Source organism: Solenopsis invicta, chromosome 3 (assembly GCF_016802725.1).
Source record: "Solenopsis invicta isolate M01_SB chromosome 3, UNIL_Sinv_3.0, whole genome shotgun sequence".
Taxonomy (NCBI): domain Eukaryota; kingdom Metazoa; phylum Arthropoda; class Insecta; order Hymenoptera; family Formicidae; genus Solenopsis; species Solenopsis invicta.
In genome coordinates, this window is record NC_052666.1 from 4,710,703 (window position 1) to 4,732,719 (window position 22,017).

The 22,017-nt window shown below is 36.7% G+C and overlaps 1 protein-coding gene across 2 annotated transcripts in view; it reads right to left on the reverse strand.

Moving 5' to 3' along the window:
* Positions 1 to 22,017, reverse strand: part of LOC113005769 — a 420,425-nt gene that overhangs the window by 282,626 nt on the left and 115,782 nt on the right. The gene's annotated exons all lie outside the window — the stretch shown is intronic.

A 22,017-nucleotide genomic window follows, 5' to 3' on the forward strand; every position in this document is an offset into this window, starting at 1 on the left:
AAAAGAGACGACTTACATGGCTCTATAAAATAATTACTAACATTTAAAAATTTCTTACCAATTACGTATAAAGCATTATCTTGTTTTACAAAATTATAAATGATAATGATACTGCGATCACGTAAATAACAACAGTTATTGCCAACTTCTGTAGTTAAAGAAATACTGCCTATTGTACATTTTTTATATTGGACACAAAAATTGTTCGTTAGTAACGGACCTGCATAATGTTCATTTATCAATGATATTTTTTCTAATTCGATAGGTTTGTTAAATGGCAAGTTTCGTGCAAACGATTAATAATCTGGGCCAAAGGAGCATCAGGTTTTCTCACTAATCTTTTCAAATGCTGTAGATAATTTTCAAATGGAAAAGCGCTGTAGGAATCTAAATTGCCAAAAATTCTGCAATCATCAACAACATGGATTAAACCATGGACATTATGCGAAATGTACTCCACTCCGTAAATAGTTATAAACTTTTTAACAAAATAAATTAATAATGATTGAACATAATCTAAATAATTAGGATAAAGTTTGTCCGAATTGTCTTATTATATAAGTTTATGGCATTTAAATATTCGCGCGTGGTTAAGCGCGATCGAAAAGTTAAGAACTACCAGAGCGGCGCTGCGAGCAGTAACGAGAGCGCCTCGAGAAAACTCCCGTGAGAGGAGTACTTGTATTTCTACATTCAGAAAGTAAAGTCACTTCGTATCCTTAAGTGTGTCTCCTGATTAATCACTTCCCCAGTCAAATAATTCTAACATTGGTCCTTCGAGCCGGATCCCGGCAAGAGAGGCCGGGAGACGAAATAAGTGCGGCCAGAGAGAAACACCGGCGATCAAGGAGGAGAGCCGGCAAGGCGAGATCCCTCGAAAAAGCAGTCGGTGAGAAAAAGAGATTCGACGACTCGAGAAGGAGAGAGAGAGAGAAAGAGGGATTAAAAAAAAAGGAAAAGCTAAGCGCCGCAACACAAAATTCACGATCGCAAGGCGCATTCAAGCCAAGCATCCAGCAGCCACGAGGCGAGCAACCACAGGAGTCCGAAACCACGAGGCCGGCAAGCGAGAAGCCGGCAACGAACGAGAACGAGGAACGAGCTGAAAGTACGAGACGGTGGCAGCAGTCAAGCAGCAGGGCGAGCCGTGGCATTCCATGAGACATCCCGAGACACACGAGGTACCGAAAAAGCGCATAAAGATCGAAATTCGGCAGATCGAAAGACCGAGAAGAGCGGGGCGGACGAGTCCATTTTAGCGAGCGAGAAATCCATTGCGGCGGGCGAGCGAGCCTGCCCGAACAAGTGAACGAGAGCGATCTTCATCTACGAACGTCTCCGTGCAGGCAAGCACGGACGACCACACCAAGCGAGCAAGTCTGTTCGCATCCTGCGGACGACGACGACAGCAGTCAACGAACGAGTACGATCGCATCAGGCGAGCGAGAACGAATGCAGCCAACGAGAGAGTACGAGCGTTCGAGCGACAAGGACAGCCGTACTTACGAACGAGCCAGCAACGATCCGGAGACGACAGCAGCGAGCTAAGTCGCATAAGCGTTATAATTTCATTGAATTGCATAAATTCACATATATATCGTTAAATAAGTTCACATGTCTATCGTCAGATAATTTCATACATAATTTCATAAAGCTAGCACTAAACGATTTATCATCTATAGTCGCATAATTTTGCATAACTTTATTTTGTCTGGACGCCACAAAATAAACGAATAAACAAAATGAGCGAATTAACAAAATTAAAGCAGAGGAAAAGAATAACGAAGGCGGGCATTACTCGAATCGAAACCTTTATGAGAGAAATGAACGTTAGCACAGTAGACATAGAAGAAATAAATGTTAGACTAAAGAAACTGGACGAGCTTCATCGAACATTAAGTGAAGCGTTGATAGAAATAGCAGCATGTGATAAGGATATTTCGGATGAGCAGATCGATGCCGAAATGGCGATTTGTGAAGAAAAATATATAGAGTTAAAGGTATTAGGCGAGCGAATAGTAAAAGATCGAGTAAGGCCGGCCGGCGTTAGCAATCGCGTCGAGCAAGCAACAGTGCCAGCGAATCATCCTTCAAATAGAGTCAATGACAATTTTTTGAGATTGCCAAAAATCGATTTGCCCACTTTCTCGGGTGCTTATGAAGATTGGCATCCATATTTTGATACATTCAATTCTTTAATACACGCTAATACGTCGCTAAGAAATATACAAAAGTTTCATTACTTAAAATCGTCCTTGAAGGGTGAGGCAGCGGAAACTATTGCTTCGATCGAAATATCGGATGTCAATTATAATGATGCATGGTTTCGTTTAAGAGAAGGATATGAGAACGAGCGATTAGCGGTACAAAATCATATTAAAGCTATATTCGAATTACCCATATTAAGGCGTGAGAATGGTAGCGTATTACGAAATATTCTTGTAACGATAGCATCGTTACACAGGTAAATTATATCTCTTTCTCGCTCTTGCGCCCGGTCGCGTGACGTCACACGTAGCATCGCGCGGGCACGTGCGCGTAGGTACACGCCGAAAAGTGGGGTAAACACGTGGTTCCGACTGCGTGGGCGGCTGGAGGGTATAAATACGGAGCCACACCAGGAAGGAACATCCAGTCGGTTCCAAATCACCGGTACCGACACTCCGGGAATACTCGGAGCTCCTTGGCTGGGTGTTCTCGGCTTCCTTATACCGGGTGTACTCGGTTTCTTGAAAACCCCTGACACCGGGCGTTCTCGGCTTCCTGACATAGGCCGGCTACGGCCTTCCTGACACCGGGCGTTCTCGGTTACCCGCACTCCTGTGCCGGGCGTTCTCGGCTTCCTGACACAGGCCGTTTACGGTCTCCTGATACCGGGCGTACTCGGTTATTCCGTACCGCACTTCTACGCCGGGTACTCTCGGCTTCCTGATACCGGGCTTACTCGGATACCCGTTTCTTTGCCTGTTACCTGTCCTTAAATTTCGATTCTTAATTTTGTTTTCTTTTCAGAGCAGATTTAGAATATTTTCACTCGGTCGGCGACGACGCGATTACCCGGAGTTACAACTTCCTCGCCGGATTTTTCCTTGGATATCCTCCGTCCCGAGCGTTCCGTCCGAATAAGCGCCCTCCTAACAAAGCGAGCGTATCGTGACCCCTTCCTCAGGCGAGCAATAGATATTAAGTTGCGTTAGCATTAAGTCGCGTTACTTGTAATATTTTCCGAGCGTTAGTTTGTAAGATCCGCGTCTCAATCTACGCCGCGAGCGCTTAATTTAGTTTAAGTTTTCTATGTGTTCTCTATGCGAGTACGTTACAATTAGTTTTAGGTTCTTTCCGTGTGTGATCAAACGTTCCGGGGAACACGAGTTCCGAAGGTGTTAACTTCCTCTCTTCCTAATAAATTTTATTTTATTATTTTGTATCACGGAGTGTGAGGAGAAATTGATTTAAATAAATATTTTGTTAATTTTCTTTCAAATCGGAGTTCCTTCTTTTCTCGACCCTGGCACCGGCGAGCTAATCCGTGACCGCGAGAAAAGTCGAATCGTTACATTCTAGACGGATTATTAAAACACACGAGAGCACTGCAAGCACTGAAACGTCCGACGGGTCATTGGGATGATCTTTTAATTCACATTATAACAAGCAAATTGGATTTCATTACGATTAAAGAATGGGAAAATACATTAGAACCAAGAGAATTACCAACATTACAGGACTTTACCGAATTTCTAAGCAAAAGGTGTCAAACTTTAGAAGCAGTTGCCAGAAGAACTTTCATAGGAAATCAAAACACAAATTTAAAACAAAACTCTAATGTTAAGGTAATAGCATCCCACGCGGCCGTGACTGACGTCAAGTGTGAGCAGTGTAAAGGCGATCATCGAATATACCATTGCAAAACATTTAAAGAACTTCCTATCACAGAAAGATTAAATAAAGTAAAATCCATGAAACTGTGTCTAAACTGTCTTAGAAGCAAGCACACGATTAAAGACTGCACTGCCAGTAATTGTAGAATATGCTCAAAAAAGCATAGTACGCTATTGCACGAAGATCGTGGACCCTCGCGAGAAAATAAAAACGAAACAAATAATCAAGAAACAAAAAAGGAATCAGATTCCAATAAGGCAAGCACTTCCGTATGTGCATCGGCTCTATCGAAACAATGCGCGAAGCAAACGCTATTGTCTACCGCGGTAGTAAGAATAAAAAATAACGAAGGAAAATATGTTGAAGGAAGAGCTCTGTTAGACAGTGGTTCTCAATCGCATTTTATAATGGAAAGTTTTGCCAAACAATTAAGATTAAAGTCAACGGAGGATAAGTTTAAAATAAACGGAGTTAATCGAAGCGTTTCTAGAGCGACAAAATCGGTAAATATAAAACTAACATCACGGTTCGGTACATTTGGTACAGAATTAGAGTGCATAATCATACAACAAATTACACCAATGATACCTATATTCGAATGTGATACGGTTAAGCTAAACATACCAAAAAATATTAGATTAGCAGATCCAAATTTCCACGTGCCGGGTCAAATAGATATTCTAATAGGCTCAGAAATATTGTGGGATTTATTCTGCATAGGACAAATAAAATTAGGAAAAAATATGCCCACGTTACAAAAATCATTATTCGGTTGGGTAGTTGCAGGACCTACACAAATAAATAACGCAAAGAAAGCGACACAAATAAGTTGCAACTTAAGCATAATAGATCAAATTAACGAAACAATACACAAATTCTGGGAAGTAGAAGCTTACGAAACGAATAACAAAACGGGTTTAGATCAAGAAGAAAAATATTGTGAAAAATTTTTCAAGGAAACATACTCTCGTCAACCGGGGGGAAAATTTGTTGTTAAACTACCAGTAAAAAAAGAAATATTAGCATCATTAAACGATTCTAGAGAAATAGCTTTGAAAAGATTTTTATCGTTAGAAAAAAGATTCGCAAAAAATCAAGAATTTAAAAATGAATACGTCAATTTTATGAGAGAGTATTTAACGCTAGGTCACATGAAACGAAGTTTGACAATTAAAAAAGGGCAAATACAAGTGTTCTTACCGCATCACGCGGTATTTAAAGAAAGCAGCACCACAACGAAAATAAGGGTAGTTTTTGATGCCTCGAGCAAAGGGGCAAAGGGTAAATCGTTGAACGACGCGTTATACAAAGGTCAGGTCTTACAACTAGACTTATTTTCGTTAATAATAAGATTCCGAAGATTTAAATATGTTTTAAGTGCAGATATATCTAAGATGTATAGACAAATATTTGTACATAAAGAGCAAACCGCGTTGCAATCAATTTTGTGGCGGGAAGATCCTACAACGGATATCGAAGAATACGAATTACTAACAATAACCTATGGTACAAAGCCAGCATCCTTTTTGGCTGTACGGTGCTTACACCAATTAGCGGAATTAGAAAAAGAAAAATTTCCCAAAGCCGCGGAAGTAATTATTAGAGATTTTTATATGGATAATCTATTGACAGGGGGAAACTCTATCGAAGAAATTACAGAATTAAAAAACCAACTAACAGAATTATTAGCTAAAGGAGGATTCGAGTTGCACAAATGGAACACGAACATAATTAACGCAAAAGAAATAAAGTCAAATAAAAACGAGTTAGTAAAACTTCATAAAATAGAGGAATCAAAATTGCTAGGAATATTATGAAATCCTTCCAGCGACGCATTCCACTACGAGGTGGAGTCGAGGGAGCACGAAAAGCGCGCAACAAAGCGAGCCATATTGTCACAAATCTGTAAATTGTTTGACCCGTTGGGTTTAGTAGGGCCTATAATAACTTTAGCAAAAATACTGATGCAAAAGCTATGGAGTTTGGGCTTAGACTGGGACGAGTCGGTTCCCATAAGCGTATATAAAGAATGGCAGCAGCTAAAATCACATCTGCATATGTTAGGCAGACTAGAGATTCCAAGAGCGATTTTAACCGGTGATGCAGGCACAGGGATACAGTTACATGGATTTTGCGACGCTAGCGAGAGGGCTTACGGAGCCTGCGTATACGTGAGAGAACAGATAAGGCCAGACAAAATAAAGATTGCACTAATATGTTCAAAATCAAGGGTAGCGCCTATGAAAGCGTTATCACTGCCGAGACTGGAGTTGTGCGGGGCGGTATTATTAGCAAACTTAATGAATCGAGTGTTAGATAGTTTAAATATTAAAATAAGCCAAAGACATTTCTGGTGCGATTCACAAATTGTGATAACCTGGATAAAGTCACCATCGCGAAAATGGCAGACCTTTGTGGCGAATTGGGCGAGCGAGATCCAAGGCATTTCTTCTCCTTCGGAATGGCATTACATTAAATCTAAGGAAAATCCCGCCGATTTAATCTCCAGAGGAGAAACTTCTGAACATTTGATAAACACAAAGTTATGGTGGGAAGGGCCTCCATGGCTACAAGCTAGCGAGGAAACGTGGCCAATAGAAGGTGAGGAATTGCCACTGATGGACGCACCAGAGATGAAAAAACAAACTGTGATAGCAGTAACAGTCAAGCAAAGTTCAGTATTAGATTACGCGAGATACTCTACCTTAGATAAGTTAATTAGGATTGTCGCTTACGTTTTAAAATTTATCGAAAATACAAGATGCAAGGGCGAAAAGAAAGAAACCATACTAGGAAAAGTAACGTTACAGGAGAAACACAAGGCAAAACTAAAGATAATTAAGTTAATACAAGGTGACGAATATCAGGAAGAATTGAACGCGTTAAGTGCTAAAGGCAACGTATCATTAAAATCAAAATTAAAGCCTCTCCATCCGTTCCTGGACGAGGAAGGTATTATACGGGTCGGAGGAAGGCTGCAACAAGCATCATTACCAGAAAAAACAAAGCATCCTATCGTAATCCCAGCGGTACATCACTTCACAACATTGGTGATAAATCATTATCATGAGAGGCTACTCCATGCCGGTGCGCAGACCACACTGTACGCGATCCAAGGTGAATTTTGGCCAATTCAAGCAAAAAATAAGATAAAGAAAATAGTTCGACAATGCGTCAAATGTCGCAAGGCCTATCCATCAGCCGGCTGTCAGCTAATGGGCCAACTACCGTCAGTGAGAGTGAACATCGGAAGGCCATTCTTGAGCAGCGGAGTGGACTACTGCGGGCCGTTCCAGGTGAGAGACAGAATTCGTCGGAACGCAAAGTCATACAAGGCTTATGTAGCTATATTTGTGTGCATGAGCACGAAGGCAGTGCACATCGAATTGGTGGAGGATCTAACGGCAGAATCCTTCATAGCTGCGTTAAAAAGATTCGTCTCACGTCGAAGAAGAGCAAGAGATCTATACTCGGACAACGGAAAAAACTTCGTAGGAGCGGAACGAATGTTACGGGAAATCCTGAACACGGAAGAATTCAAAAAATCGATACAAGAATATACAACGTCCGAACAAATTAACTGGCATTTCATCCCAGCCAGGTCACCTCATTGCAGAGGCATCTGGGAAGCAGCGGTTAGATCTATGAAACTGCATTTAAAAAGAACAGTAGGCGAAGCATGTCTCACGGTGGCAGAGATGAGTACCATCCTGACTCAAGTGGAAACTATACTCAATTCAAGACCCTTAACTGCAATATCGGACGATGTCAATGATATGGAGGCATTGACTCCAAGCCATTTTTTAATAGGGGAAAGTCTACAAAGTTATCCTGAACCAAATGTAAAGGAAATACCAGTCAACAGATTAAGAAGATGGCAACATGTTGAACAAATTCGACATCATTTCTGGTCCCGGTGGCAGAAAGAATACCTCGTTACCTATCAGGAGAGAAATAAGTGGCGAACAGAAGCCGAGAGAACATTCAAGGTGGGCCAATTGGTAATGTTAAAGGAGGATCAAAGTATGCCCCTGAAATGGACGATGGCGAGGATTGAAGAAGTTCATCCAGGAACGGATGGGGTGATCAGAGTCGTCACGGTACGCACCGAAAAGGGCACCTACAAAAGGGCCGTTGTAAATATTGCACCTCTACTTGATTAAACACAATACTCAATTATATTTAGAATATATTAAGTTTCCTTGCCTTTTTTCTAAAACTTGTTTGTCATTTATGCGTGTTATTGAAAATATAAGTATATTTGTCAAGGCGGGCGGCGTGTCCGAATTGTCTTATTATATAAGTTTATGGCATTTAAATATTCGCGCGTGGTTAAGCGCGATCGAAAAGTTAAGAACTACCAGAGCGGCGCTGCGAGCAGTAGCGAGAGCGCCTCGAGAAAACTCCCGTGAGATGAGTACTTGTATTTCTACATTCAGAAAGTAAAGTCACTTCGTATCCTTAAGTGTGTCTCCTGATTAATCACTTCCCCAGTCAAATAATTCTAACAAAGTTCAATAGCACTTAAAAATCTAATGGCAACATGCAAACACAAGAAATATAAATATTTTTCGTCCGATATTGAATTTTTTAAGATGATAGGCCCACAATATAACAAAAAGAATCTAAATTTTGTTGCTTTCCAACGTTTAGCTTCTTCAATTGGGCGAGTTTTTCTCACACATTCAGATGGGACGTATGGTTTTATAAAAGTAAGATATTCTGAAATATTATCTACAAAACTTTTTGATATTTTATTCGAAGCTTTTCCAAAAAGCCATAAGTTAACGATAAGCTTCTTCATAATACCCAAGTAAATTAGATGCATAGATTCAAGTGGAAAATTTTTAATCATGTCAAGACAAGGAATATTTTCTAATTTTGATGTTCCTGTATGATGTTGAGCTTGTAACTTATTACGAAAATTTTGATCAATTCTGTTTTTTTAATTAATATTGGGAAAACAAACTCTACCTTTAATATATCTTCCTTTTTGCATGCATTTTGTACATGAAAAAAAACCAGTATGACCTTTAGTATATGTAATAAAACATTTGGCTGGAGCGTCACAAATAAACCCTTTAATAACAAATGGTAAAGTGTGTTCCTGAATAATAAATCCATTTTGTGTTAACAATATTGCTTCTTCCATAAAATCTTGTAAAAAGTCATTTGCATTAGAAGGTTTTTCATAGCCATGATATATTCCAATAACAGAAACACTTGAATAACCAAAAATAGAGCATAATATTGGATAAATTTGACTACTTGAACTTTTACTTAAGGGCAGACCACCTATATTAATTAATAATTCTATACTTTTAAGTGGCTTATTTATAAAATGAATAAGTTTGTTTACTGCTTGTTTTATTCCTAAATGTGAATACACTCCTGACTCTATAGGTTTATACAGATTAGTTCGAGGAGTAGAAAGCAGTGTTCTAGGATCAGTAGGTAAAGTTGAATGACCTCCTGATGAATTTAAAATTTTTAATAAACCTTTTAGTGCACTGTGACTTATGTTGTTTGTAACTGCCCATAAACGTAATTGTTCAATAAATCTATTTTCGATGTCGTTATCACTGCTATTTGAGGAATTTAAATTTTCCGTTAAATTATTAAAAGACATATTTGGTAAGTTGTCATAATTGCTTCCGCTGTCATAATTATCAATATTATTGTCTACAGTATTTGAAGAATTTAAGTTTTCCATTGAATTATTAGAGGACATGTTTGATGAGTTGTCATAGTCATTTCTGCTATCATAATTATTAAAAACGATTAAACTTTTATTATCAGAAATATTTTCTTCGGAAATATGTTTTGGAAAATTAATATCATCAATGTTTCGACTGTTATTATAAGGACTGTTAACATTATTATTTGATTGCGAATCTAGCGCAATAGCAGTATTGTGGCTTACTTTTCCATAAAAGGTTGCTTTTGAATATTTGCGCTTTATTATGCTTCTATATGTTTTGTACATAATAGTAAATTTTAAGATATGTAGTCATAAAATAAAATTATTTATGCTACAATATAATTACTTAATGATGAAAAACTGTAGTTTTAAGTAATCTAACCTAAATTACAATTTTTAAACTAAGCAGATAATATAATATATATCATGGCCAGCTCACGGAAAATCTTCTGTAGTTCTCTTAAATTGATTTGTTGAAGAGAGAAATTACGGAATAGCGGATAACTTATTATCACAATTAATTAAAATAAACCTGCATGCAATATGTGATTACGTATCGCCAAGGGATTCCCAAAAACAAGCGATTGAAGCGCACTCTGCAGAAAGTCTTCTCTAGTAATATTCTTGAATATTCCTAGAACATTCAAAATGTTCAACAAATTTTCAAATGTTTTAGGAACATTCTATGAATATTTTGTACGAATATTCTTAGAAAAGAATATTAGTCTCAACATAGAATATCCGTAGAATATTCTGTGTTATCTGGGTATATATATATATATATATGTTCTGTTATATTTTTAAATTTATTTGCTCGTTTTATATATTTTAGAATTTTGATCAAAACGACGCCCCGGAAGAGCAGCGTTACAGCGCTTTCGAGCAAAATGCAAAAAAAAGACGCCAATTAAAATATTTTACAGATATGGAACAGCCTCTACAGCGGCAATTAGAACAATTGCAACTGGAGCAGCAGCAGCGGCAGCAATCGCAACAGCAGCAGCAGCCACAACTGGCCAAGCAATATAGATATCGTGGACGAGGTGTCCATCGTGGGCATGGACGTGATCGTGGTCGTTGCCGTGACCGTGGTCGCGGTCGTGGTGGTCAAAATGTAGTAATTTACCAAAAATATGCTACTTTTCATTTTTATTAATTTTATTTTTATTATATTCTTTGCTTTTTATTCCACGTTTTATTTTAATAAATTTTATAGTTTTTATTTTCATTATGTATTTTTTTTTAATATATCTAATTTTTTATAATTATTTATTTTTTATTGAAGTAATATTTTTTAAAATTAAAGTAATATTTTTGCATGCGTGGAATACATGTAATAATTTAATAAATATATCCTTTTTATATCAATTTAAATCTTAATTGTATCTTAATCCAATCTTAGGCTTAATTGACAGAATCCTTACCCTCTCACATCCTGTTTTTTAACAAAAATTGTGACCGAATTATTAATAGATTGTTACATCCGGAGGATTTCACGATTTCCCTTTTCGCATCCATTATATAAATTATGCTAAGGGATTGTCTGTAAAATTTACAATACTTATATCCGGAACTCCACGATTTCTCTTCTACAAATAACACTATCATCCGGCTATTATAAGAAAAAAAAATCAAACATTGTTCTCGGAATATATATATATAATGGCCACATATTACATCCGGAGCAATAAATAGAAGCAAAAAAAGAAGAAATCGTGCGACGACAAACTTACAAGCAACGATGCTTATCACGTGGACGAACAAAGCCTGGACTCGAAAGAGAAAAATCTAAATGTTATTAAAGTCTGGCAACAATCAGAGATAAGATTGAGTCGCGACGCCGGACGGAAACTATAAAACTATAAAATCAAAATTTACAACCCGGCTTTGTTTGTTCGAGCCTATGTTTCATCACAAACGGAAAGATGATTCATATGAAAAGCGAGTCTCAAATAAACGGACGCGGCGATATAAAAAATCGGGACCGAACGTTCCAAGAAGAGAAACCGTTAGATAACGAATCCCTTAAGCGATTGGGTGATGCAACTGCTCGCCCCTCTTAGAGTTAAGAAAAATCGGGAGAAGATGGAAAATTAGCCAACGAGAGATCATCCGAGAAGATGATTGGTAGTGAGCGTTGGCGAGCTACTCAACGAATAAGCTCAAAATTTCGACAGCAAGGAATCTCCAAGGAAAGGGAAAAAGTTCAAAAAAGGCTTTATCCAATCAAATCCTCATTTCACCCACTAAACTAATCTCACGCCCTTTTTCTAAGCCCTATAAAATACGCAGCTTCGAACGCCTCGGGCATTCAAAAAATTTCAAGTCCGCACTCACATCCACGCATTCAACTCCGCACTCACATCCACGCGTTGCAAGTGTCGAAGCTATGCGCGTTAAAATCATTTTAAACATAGAATCTGTGCCTCAATTAAACAGCCACCGAGCTTCCGAGGTCAGCCCAGAACCGACTTCAACCACAAAGCCTTCGAAGACAGAGGGACCTGACATATTTATCAATCAGAGAGTAAGTTAGTTTTTATTCAGTCACTTACCGGATTCTCCTAATTCACTGATTAATTATCGGTTAGTGGGCAAAATTCACATCCCACGAAAATCGCGACCCCATCGCCATCGTCCGAATCGTCTCCGGGAATACTTCAGGAGGCAAGTCGTTATCCTCGAGTGCCTCTGGGCAATCCTAAGGATAAGGGAACGGGAGAATTTGCGCCAGGAACCGGCTCCTAGATGGGCGCCATCTTTGGAGATACCTCCGCTTATCCCAGAGGAACGCGACCCACCTTCCCCTTCCTCATCTTCTCCGTCCCCTGCTCCCTCTATCTCCTCTCTCCTTACATATAGGATCGCTCCAGATACCCCTCCGTACTCGCCTATCCCCGAAGACCCCGTTGATTTTCCCTCCCCCTCGTATTCGCCTGTCCCAGAGGATCTCTCTAATCCTTCTTCCCCTTTGAGTCCTGCGCCTAGCGTGGAATTCATAGAGGAAATTCCCCCTCCTCCCTCACCAGTGAATTCCACGTCCAGCGTGGAATTCCTAGAAGAAGTAATTCTCCTTCCCGACCACGATCCTGAAGATCCACCTCCCACCGAATCCACATTATTTTACAATTATTACCACTCCTAAATAGTAAATTAACGAAACTTACAATTCCATCTTCTCCTACACAAATGTAATAGAATTAAGTTTTTTTTAATTTTATTTTATACTATAACTCCTAGCGATAATGCATAATACTAATTTCTTCAATAACCTTTAATTAATTTCTTGTTTTGTTCGATAGTAAACAATGTATATAAATTTTAAACTTCTGAATAATCATTACCTAATCGTTTTGTATTTTAATTAAACTAACCGATTACGTACTGCTGTCTTAATTAACAATGATTACCTTGTTATATTGTTTTCTTTTTTCTATTAAATAACAATAACCGATAATGTATTCATTTGCTAATTCTTTTTGAACCTTTATATATGTAAAATTCAAGTATCAGAATATATGTTAAATTTTAGTTTAAAAGAAGCTCCAATTTAAAATTTTATTTCATCAACCCATCTCGTACTCACACACTAACCTCCCGACTCGAAAAGATTGCACTCGGTCCGATCCCGAGTTATAGAGATTGAATTCTCTGACTCAAATTAGGACCAACGATCGCATAATTCTGAAAAGGCGTTAAAGCGTGTTATTACACGTTGACGCATAATTTCGGAATCATCAAAAGTGCGTTCGGCTCGTGCCGCACATTCCACTAGTGCGGTCACGAGAATAAAAGAGTTTTTGTTGCATCCTTCCCTGCCTTCCTTTCCTTAAGGCTGGATGTAACAACCGCAAAAGTTAAAAGATCAAAATCAAATATTAAAATCGCGTCATACTGTTTTGAAAGAAGCAAAAAATTGTCAAGCAGAAAAAGAAAACACACAACATGTACAAGTCTGAAAAAATAATGATGTGTCTGATATTCAACTAGTTAAAGGTGAATAAAGTTATTGCCATATTAATGTTATAAGTAATGTCATTGAGGTAAATAATGAGATTTTTGTTATATTTTTTATTGCTGATACGCATATACTTTCTGAAAAAAATAATTTCTGTAATAATGTATTTGAAAGAAGAAGAAATTCTAATTTTTATACGTCATTTATCCATAATAAGGAAGGTAAGAACAAAATCTTATGCATATACTTCTCTATTAATTTCCACTATAAGAGTTACTAATAATCAATAACAGTTTATTTATTTATATATACTGGTAATGTAGAAGTCTTAAACAAAATTGTACCTTTTAATACTGATATTAAATAATACCTTTAATCTGTTATCAAATAGTTTATTTTATTTTTTTTCAGAATTTGTTTAATTCAAGCATAAAGTGTATAGAAAATTTTCTATGCTAAACCAAAAGTTAGATATGATAATAAAAAATCAATTAGAATTTTGTGAACAAAGGGAAACTAATAACACGTGAAATGATGCCATTGAAGCCAATGAAGAAGCTACAAGTATTATGTTACAATTTCCACTTAAAACCGACGATGGTATAAATCAATTGGAAATGGTTCTCATCGATAATAATTATTGCAAAAAATTAGTAAAATATCTGTTTGTATGTTTTATATATTAATTATCTCTATAGAATATTTTAAATTTTAAATAATTCAATTACTTTATATCTTTAATATCTCGCCGCAAAATAAAATATTTATATTTTTATTGCTATTTAAAAATATATAACTGTATAAAATGTAAAATATATACTGTATTTAATTAATTTTTTATTTTCTGTCTTTTAAAAAATGTACCTTTTTCTAGATAAAAGAACTTTCAAAAATTGGTCGCAAGAATTTGAAAATTGTCATTTTGAATATATTAAAAAGAATATTTTTAATAACCGTTGCAAAGGATTATAGTTGGTACGAAAAGAAGAACAAAAAAGCTTATCGAAACTGAAACTTTCCTCGATTATAATTAGTAAGTATATATCTGAAAAATAAATATTTTTTTACACTTATGTATAATGTATTTTACCTGTAGTTTTGATTGCGCTATTACATCCGCGCTGACTCTCATTAGCCTTAATCTACTTTTCCATTTTAAATTTCGAGAGTCCTTATTTACTTGATTTGTTTTTTATATAAAACTTTCTTTTTATTTTTTTGATCACAATACTGACAACATTTAACTATTACAATTTGATACATTTTATATATATTCCACTTTTTGTTATACTCGTAGGTACAGTTCAGATAAAATATCCACAAGCGACTGAATATGAAATTTCCGAACCAATTAAAACATGGTTTTGTCATGCCACGGAGAAAGCAAAGAAAATACAACTTGCAGCAGTCTAACATACTTTTAAGTTTAGCATAAAGCTTTAATTCCTAAAAAATGATTCAAGTATCACAGATATCTTTAAGATAGCTCATAGGAAACTTTTAAGTTTTTGTAATACTTTGTTCTTAATACTTTGTTCTTTATTGTTTATGTTTAATTAAAAAAGATTTAAATTTCTGTTTAATTAAAAAAAGATTTAATCTTTTTTGAAAGATGGTTCAAATATCAGAGATATCTTTAAGACAGCTCATAAGCAATTTTTAAGTATTTGTGATACTTCGTTTTGTATTGTTTATATTTAATTTACAAAGATTTAATTTTCTATTTAAATCTTTTCTAAAAGATGGTTCAAGTATCAGAGATATCTATAAGACAGCTCATAGACAATTTTTAAGTATTTGTGATACTTTGTTTTATATTGTTTATGTTTAACTAGAAAAGATTTAAATTTCAACAACCTCGAATCTTCTTCTCCAAACGTATGTGACAAACTTATTTGTATAAAGATCACGCTAGAGTCATAACATCTTAACGACTGCATTGTAAACCCCGCTTAAGTATTTGTGATACTTCGTTTTGTATTGTTTATGTTTAATTAGAAAAGATTTAAATTTCTATTTAAATCTTTTTTAAAAAATGGTTCAAGTATCAGAGATATCTTTAAGACAGCTCATAGACAACTTTTAAGTATTTATGATGCTTTGTTTTGTATTGTTTATGTTTAATTAAAAAAGATTTAAATTTTTATTTAAATCTTTTTCAATTAAACAAACAATATCTAATATATAATTATTTAGGTCTAAGTATATGATTATTTGCAAAACATTGAAAGAGTTACAAATTTATATGGACTGTTTAATAAATGTTATTATATACGAATTTTTATAAAAATAAAATTATTTTATTACAATTTTTAATTAAAGTTTATATATTTATTTTATAAACATTCCGTTTCTTAGGAAACCAGAGCTTTAAACACCCCAAAAGATATTTTAAGACATCCATTGGACATCCTCAGGATCAAATTTGATTATCCAAAGACATCCTGGGGATATCTGAATTACGATATCCTATGGCTCTACATAGCGGACATTCAGACATCCACAGGATATCCTTAGGACCTCCTAAGTTCATCTAAGCCTATCCTCAGGATATTAGAAAGTCCCTTGACATACTTTCGCAGGACATCCCTGGGATCAATTTTTGTTATGTGGGACATAATGTATCACACTGTTTTAATCTGTCAGAAAATTAATACCGTTAATTATTATAAATTTATCAGTCTAATCGAAAATCAAATAAAACACTTTATTATTTTTTTATATTGCTTTAAAAAATTTCCACACAATGCTTTTTGGTTTCAGCATTTTGAAAAACGCTACAAACTAATGACTAGTGTTGCCCTTGAAGCGCCGTTTTACAACTACACCGAGTACTGCTAACTCCTACTGCTGTGGATGATTAATTCTAACAACGTAAGAAAAATTTGCAGAATTTAGGGACTTAGCGCAGTATGTAGTAATATTCCCATTCCCACCACGATATCAAATACTATCAACCATCAAATTTATGATTATTAATCTAACATTCATTATATGTCTATATAAAAACATTAAAACAATTCGAAAACGGAAAATTATTTTTATTTTATAGAAATTACAAACTTTTATAAATTCTCATAAATTCTCGGAAAAATAATACGAAACATTTACTGGTATTTTCTCATCCTTTCTGACGTAATATACCACCTTTAGAACTCTACTCGCCACTCTCGGTGGAGTTGCTGGTTGGCCGTGTACCAATAAGTGTGATAGTGTTTAGCGTAAAAAAGCGCGGTTAGGATTGTTGATGCAATCCTCCTAGAATTTTCATCTTATTAAGACTTTGTTTCCCGCATTGAGATTTTGCATTCAATATTAAGACTTTGTTTTTCGCATTGAGATTTTGCATCCAACATTAAGACTTTGATTCTGACTGTGTTGAAGCTCCGTGTGGAACCTGAAGCCACTTAATATTGCAAGATTGTAACTAACAGACATCCGGTATACGTACCCATGGCGCTGCGGACAAGATCGAGACAATCGATCCTATCGACTTATAGTATTGTAAGATCGAACTAGCAGCGCTGATAATCTCGCGAAAACGATTCGACAACTTCTTTTACTGTTACTGGTGGTAAATCAATTGATTTTGTTTTACATTTCTCTATAACTTCTGCTTTATTTGGTAAATTTAAAGTGAGTACTGCATTATTTTTAAGTCTTCTGATTTTTGTATCACATATATAATCATTTTCTGAGAAATGTTTATAGCATATACGATATTTGGATCTTTCTATCGTAGACATATCGAGTAATTGATTGGCTTTTATTGTTTTTGCCCATAAGTCTGACAATGGACTTTGGAAAAATGAACTGGTATTTTTGATGTTGATGTATAATCAATTACACTACATGCCCGCCGCTTCATCATGTGCTTGTAGCTTTACAATTAATTAAAACATGTTTTAATTATTGAATAAATGTATTAAACAATGTTTAATTATTGAATTAATAATATTTAATATATATATATATATATATATATATATATATATATATATATATATATATATATAAGGTACTTTATTCCTTGCGGAGTACACTGCGGACCTCCGCTCCGCTTACATAGTTTCAACATTTTATTCCTCGCATCCTTTAAAACGCACAAGAGAAAGAGAGAAAGATCACTCATCCATCCATACCTCCACACTCATTCTCTGGACCTCCGTTTCCGCCGCATTTTTCTCTCTTCCTTTCATACTCTCATTCATAACCACTCTCCTTCCTCCCTCATCTTCTCTATTTTCCTCATCCAAATCTTTCCTTCCCCATCCTCTTCCAAGACCTTATCCACCATCTCCTGTCATCTCTTTTCAACCCCCCAATTCGTGCATTGCTCCCAAGTTTCTATTCCCCCTCCACATAGCCTACACTTTCTTTCCTCATCCCCTTTCCAATATCTATTCCCCATCATCCCGTCTCCCAGCCTGTACTTCGTCACTCTCTGCCATCTTTGCTCCTTTCATTCCTTCTTTAGGTACTCTGGCAACCTCTTATCTTTCACCCTACCGTACCATATGTTAAAACTAGAGCCCCTATTTATATTTCTCCCATCTTTCCTCCTCCTGCCACTTAATCTCTTTTGCCACTATCTTTTCCCCCCTAAATTCCCCACCTCCTTCTCTCATCTTTTTTATATCAACTAAGCTCCAGCTCTTCTCCTCATAAAAATCTCTCCTTTCCTCTTTCCATTTACCCATCACTTTTCCTACCTTCGCCCTGTCTCTCATTTCTTCCAAACACAATCTCGCCAGCTCTCCTCCCCCTCCCTCTCCCAGTTTCTTTTTATAACTCCATGCTGTCAACCCTGCCCTCCCCCTCAACTTTTTCCTCTACATTTCCTCCCTCACCATGTACCCCGGCGTGTACCTTCCAACCCCCAAAATCTACTTCAAGAACCTGTCCTGTATCCTCTCTACCTTCTCTCTTTCTTTTCAGCCCCATATCTCCACTCCATATCCCATTACAGTCCAAACTAATCAAACAACCATATCCTTCTTGACCAATCCTTTTCAAACTTCCTCTTTCCTATCCCCCATATTTCTCTCATTCCCTTGTTAACTTTCTCTTCTATATGTTCTCTCTGACCCCCATTTACCATCATTACATACCCTACATATTTATATTTTCTCATTTCTTCTATCTCTCTTCCTTTCCATTTCCACACTATCTTTTTCTGTTTTCCGCCCCCCCCCCTTCTATATCTCATTACCTTCGTCTTCTCTACATTGACCTCTAATTCCTTCCGCTCTATATAACTAGCCGAGGCTTCTTTTCCCGTCCGCTTTCCGTCTGAGAAAAAAGTACCTCCTGAGCGCTAGTCGGAGTTAAGAGAACTTAGCTTCCGTCAAGTGATCTTGACAACTAGCCATCCGCTTCCCAGGCCGCCGGTTCACGAGCTCAAGTCCACCTTGGGTTCCACCAGGAGATCCTGGTAGCCGGCACTTTCCCGACCCGCTGTCCTGCCACGGCATCGACTCACGACTCGGGGTGTGGAGCTCCGCGCCTCCACCAAGTGATCTTGGCGTGAGTCGATTGCCACCGCCGTATAATATCGCGGTACTAACCGCAGCGCGTCGCGATCGGATTTGAGGGAAAGTGTGGCCGTACCGCGTGCACGACGTCTCCGGCCGTGGCCGCGGCCTTCGGCAAGGCTACGGCACCAGCACGTCAACAGGGATTCCGAATTCCAAGAAGCTCAGCCCGGAGTCCCTCACTTGTAAATAAACACCGCCTGTAAATATCGCGTTTAAATCCGACCGTTCCGATCACCGCGTGCGAATTTTCGCCTTTGTTTGTCCGCGCGTTCTGATTTTCCGTTTGTCCGTCCGCGCGTGAATATAAGCCTTTGTTACGTCCGTCCGAGCGTCATCGACATCACATTTTTCCATCCGCGCGCCGCGTTCAGAATGCCGCTATCTTGTACCGCACCGTCTACGCGAAATAAAGAGTATTTTATCTACCATTCACGACGTCTAGTTCTCTTGGCAACCTCATCCGCGTCCTCGACCACCGAAATCACGCAGCCCCGTGCGCGGAAAAATCAGATCGTTACAATATGTTTAATGATATATATACTTTGGGTGGTCTCGTACTGATAGCATTGATTTTTGAGATACTTTCGATGAATTTATGACATTTTTATTTAAATATTTCGTACACTATTAATTTTGTTAAGGACTTACCTTAATATAGACTTTTATGTACAGAAAAAATAGAAAAAATTATATTAATAAAATTATATAATTTTATTTTTAAAAATAGCAATTCATATGAACTTCATAACCTAACATAACCTGACTTTTATGTATCTTCATAAACTTCATTATGGCAAAACTTGTTAAACCTAATCATTATCCTATGTGAAATGCAAATGAATAACTCTTTTAAAGTATTTTGTCATTAATCCATCGTAAATATCTTAATTGTAACAAAAATAAAAAAATAATAAGTAAACAGTCTCTTTCATATATCATTTATTTTATTATAATATTAATATCACTTACAGTATGTATAATATAATTTATTATTATCTGCTGAAATTGTTAAATTACTATATATGAAAGCAAAATAAAACGTGAACAAAAGTTTGACAATTCAATAAACAATTCAGTAAAATGATAATTTGTGTGCGTATGTGTATACCACTACAAAAAATTTTATGTATATAAACGAGAGTACGCCATCTGAGAACTATAACTCGCTTTAAAGAACTATTACTGATTGAAATTCAGCCATAAGAGTGTCTCCCCCCTGTCTATTTATGCCCGGCGACTCCGCTCGCCTCCGTTATTTTTCGGCGCTTGACGGCTGAGTCGTCAGAATAGGAAACACCGCGTGTCTTCCGAGTGCGCATGCGCGACGACTTCGCACGTGCGATGGCTTGGCTAAGGATGGGCGGTAATTAGGGATGAGATAATCCCGATACGATCAAGTATGGAAATCGTAGCTAGTTTGCCGGTTTCGGGTGAGGGCCGTGAAAGGAATAGAAACGTCAATTCTCCTTTGGTGGCTGGGGGAATAACAACAACCCCGAATTCAGACAAATTGAAAGGCAAATTGGGAAATGAATTTGGTAACACGAATAGAAATAATAAAAGAATACCTTCTATGGCAAGTAATCAAGCGGATGGCAACTCTCCGTTAGTATCTGATAGAATTAATAGTCTAAAAGAACAGCAAAACAACAATAGGTATGATGATTCTAATCAGGCTCCATTTACAGTGTTAGTGGAAGCTTTAGAGGCCATAAACAATTTGGGCCATCTACATTTGACTAGCCTAGGAAAAAAAATTTTAATGCAGGAGTAAAGAATATTCGTAGGATCAGGAAGGTTGGCAAAAAAATTATCGAAATTAGCTTTAAGAACTACATAAATGCTAACAATTGTGTAAGTAATAAAACTTTCCCAAACAATAAATGGATTGCCTATATCCCTAATCATAAAGTCAGGAGGGTAGGGATCGTAAGAGGCATTCAAATTGATATTAGTATTGATGAAATTAAAGAAAACATAAGTTTTTCTAAAAAAGATATTAAGGTTAAGAATATTGAGCGTATCAAAACTTGGGACAACGTAAAGAGAACCTTAAGTGATACCTCCACAATTAAACTTGAATTTACGTCAAGTCTCTTGCCTAGGGAGACATATTTATACTGGGTCAAATTTAAAATTTTCTCTTTTATAAACAAGGTTAGGAAATGTTATAAATGCCTGCGATGGGGCCACGCATCATATAATTGCAGAGGAGAAAGTAGATCGGAGAACAGAGAAATCATTAAATATGTAAGTGACGCTAGTGGTAGTAATGATATGGAGCTCAGTGCCCCCATCTGTGTTAATTGTTCAGGGCAGCATAGATCATTGGATATTTGTTGCCCGTCCTTTAAAAAGCAAAAGATTATAAATTCAGTCATGGCTTATTGCAATGTTAGTCATTATTTGGCTAAACACATGATAAGAAATAAAAACATCAAGGATATAGATTATGTTATTAAAAATTGTAGCTTATCTGCTTATTATGCGTGGGATCAGTATTTACTAGATCTGGCTCAGTTTAAAGATAATAGGAAAGGTAGGACAAATAAACCGAATTCCTTATTTAATTCAGGTAACTATATTAGAGAAAATACAAAGGAGGGTTCGAAAATTTAGTAAGGCGGATCGTAAGTATTATTATAAAGATGGGCATAATGCGCCATCTAACTACATAGTTAAACCAAACCCTTTGGTAGGTAAAAGCAGAGGACCTAGGAAAGATGGACTAGAGGAACTAAGACACGATCATGACAGTAGAATTAGCATATTAGAATTGGATAAAACCTTGACCCCAAATAGAGAACACATTAGTAATAGTCGCCAGATACTCGTAGAAGACATGATGGACGAGGCCCATGGATATAGGGGGATTGCTCTGGCCACATTAGAGGCAAACAATATAAACAACATAAGCAGTACGGGTAAAGGAGACTACCGTG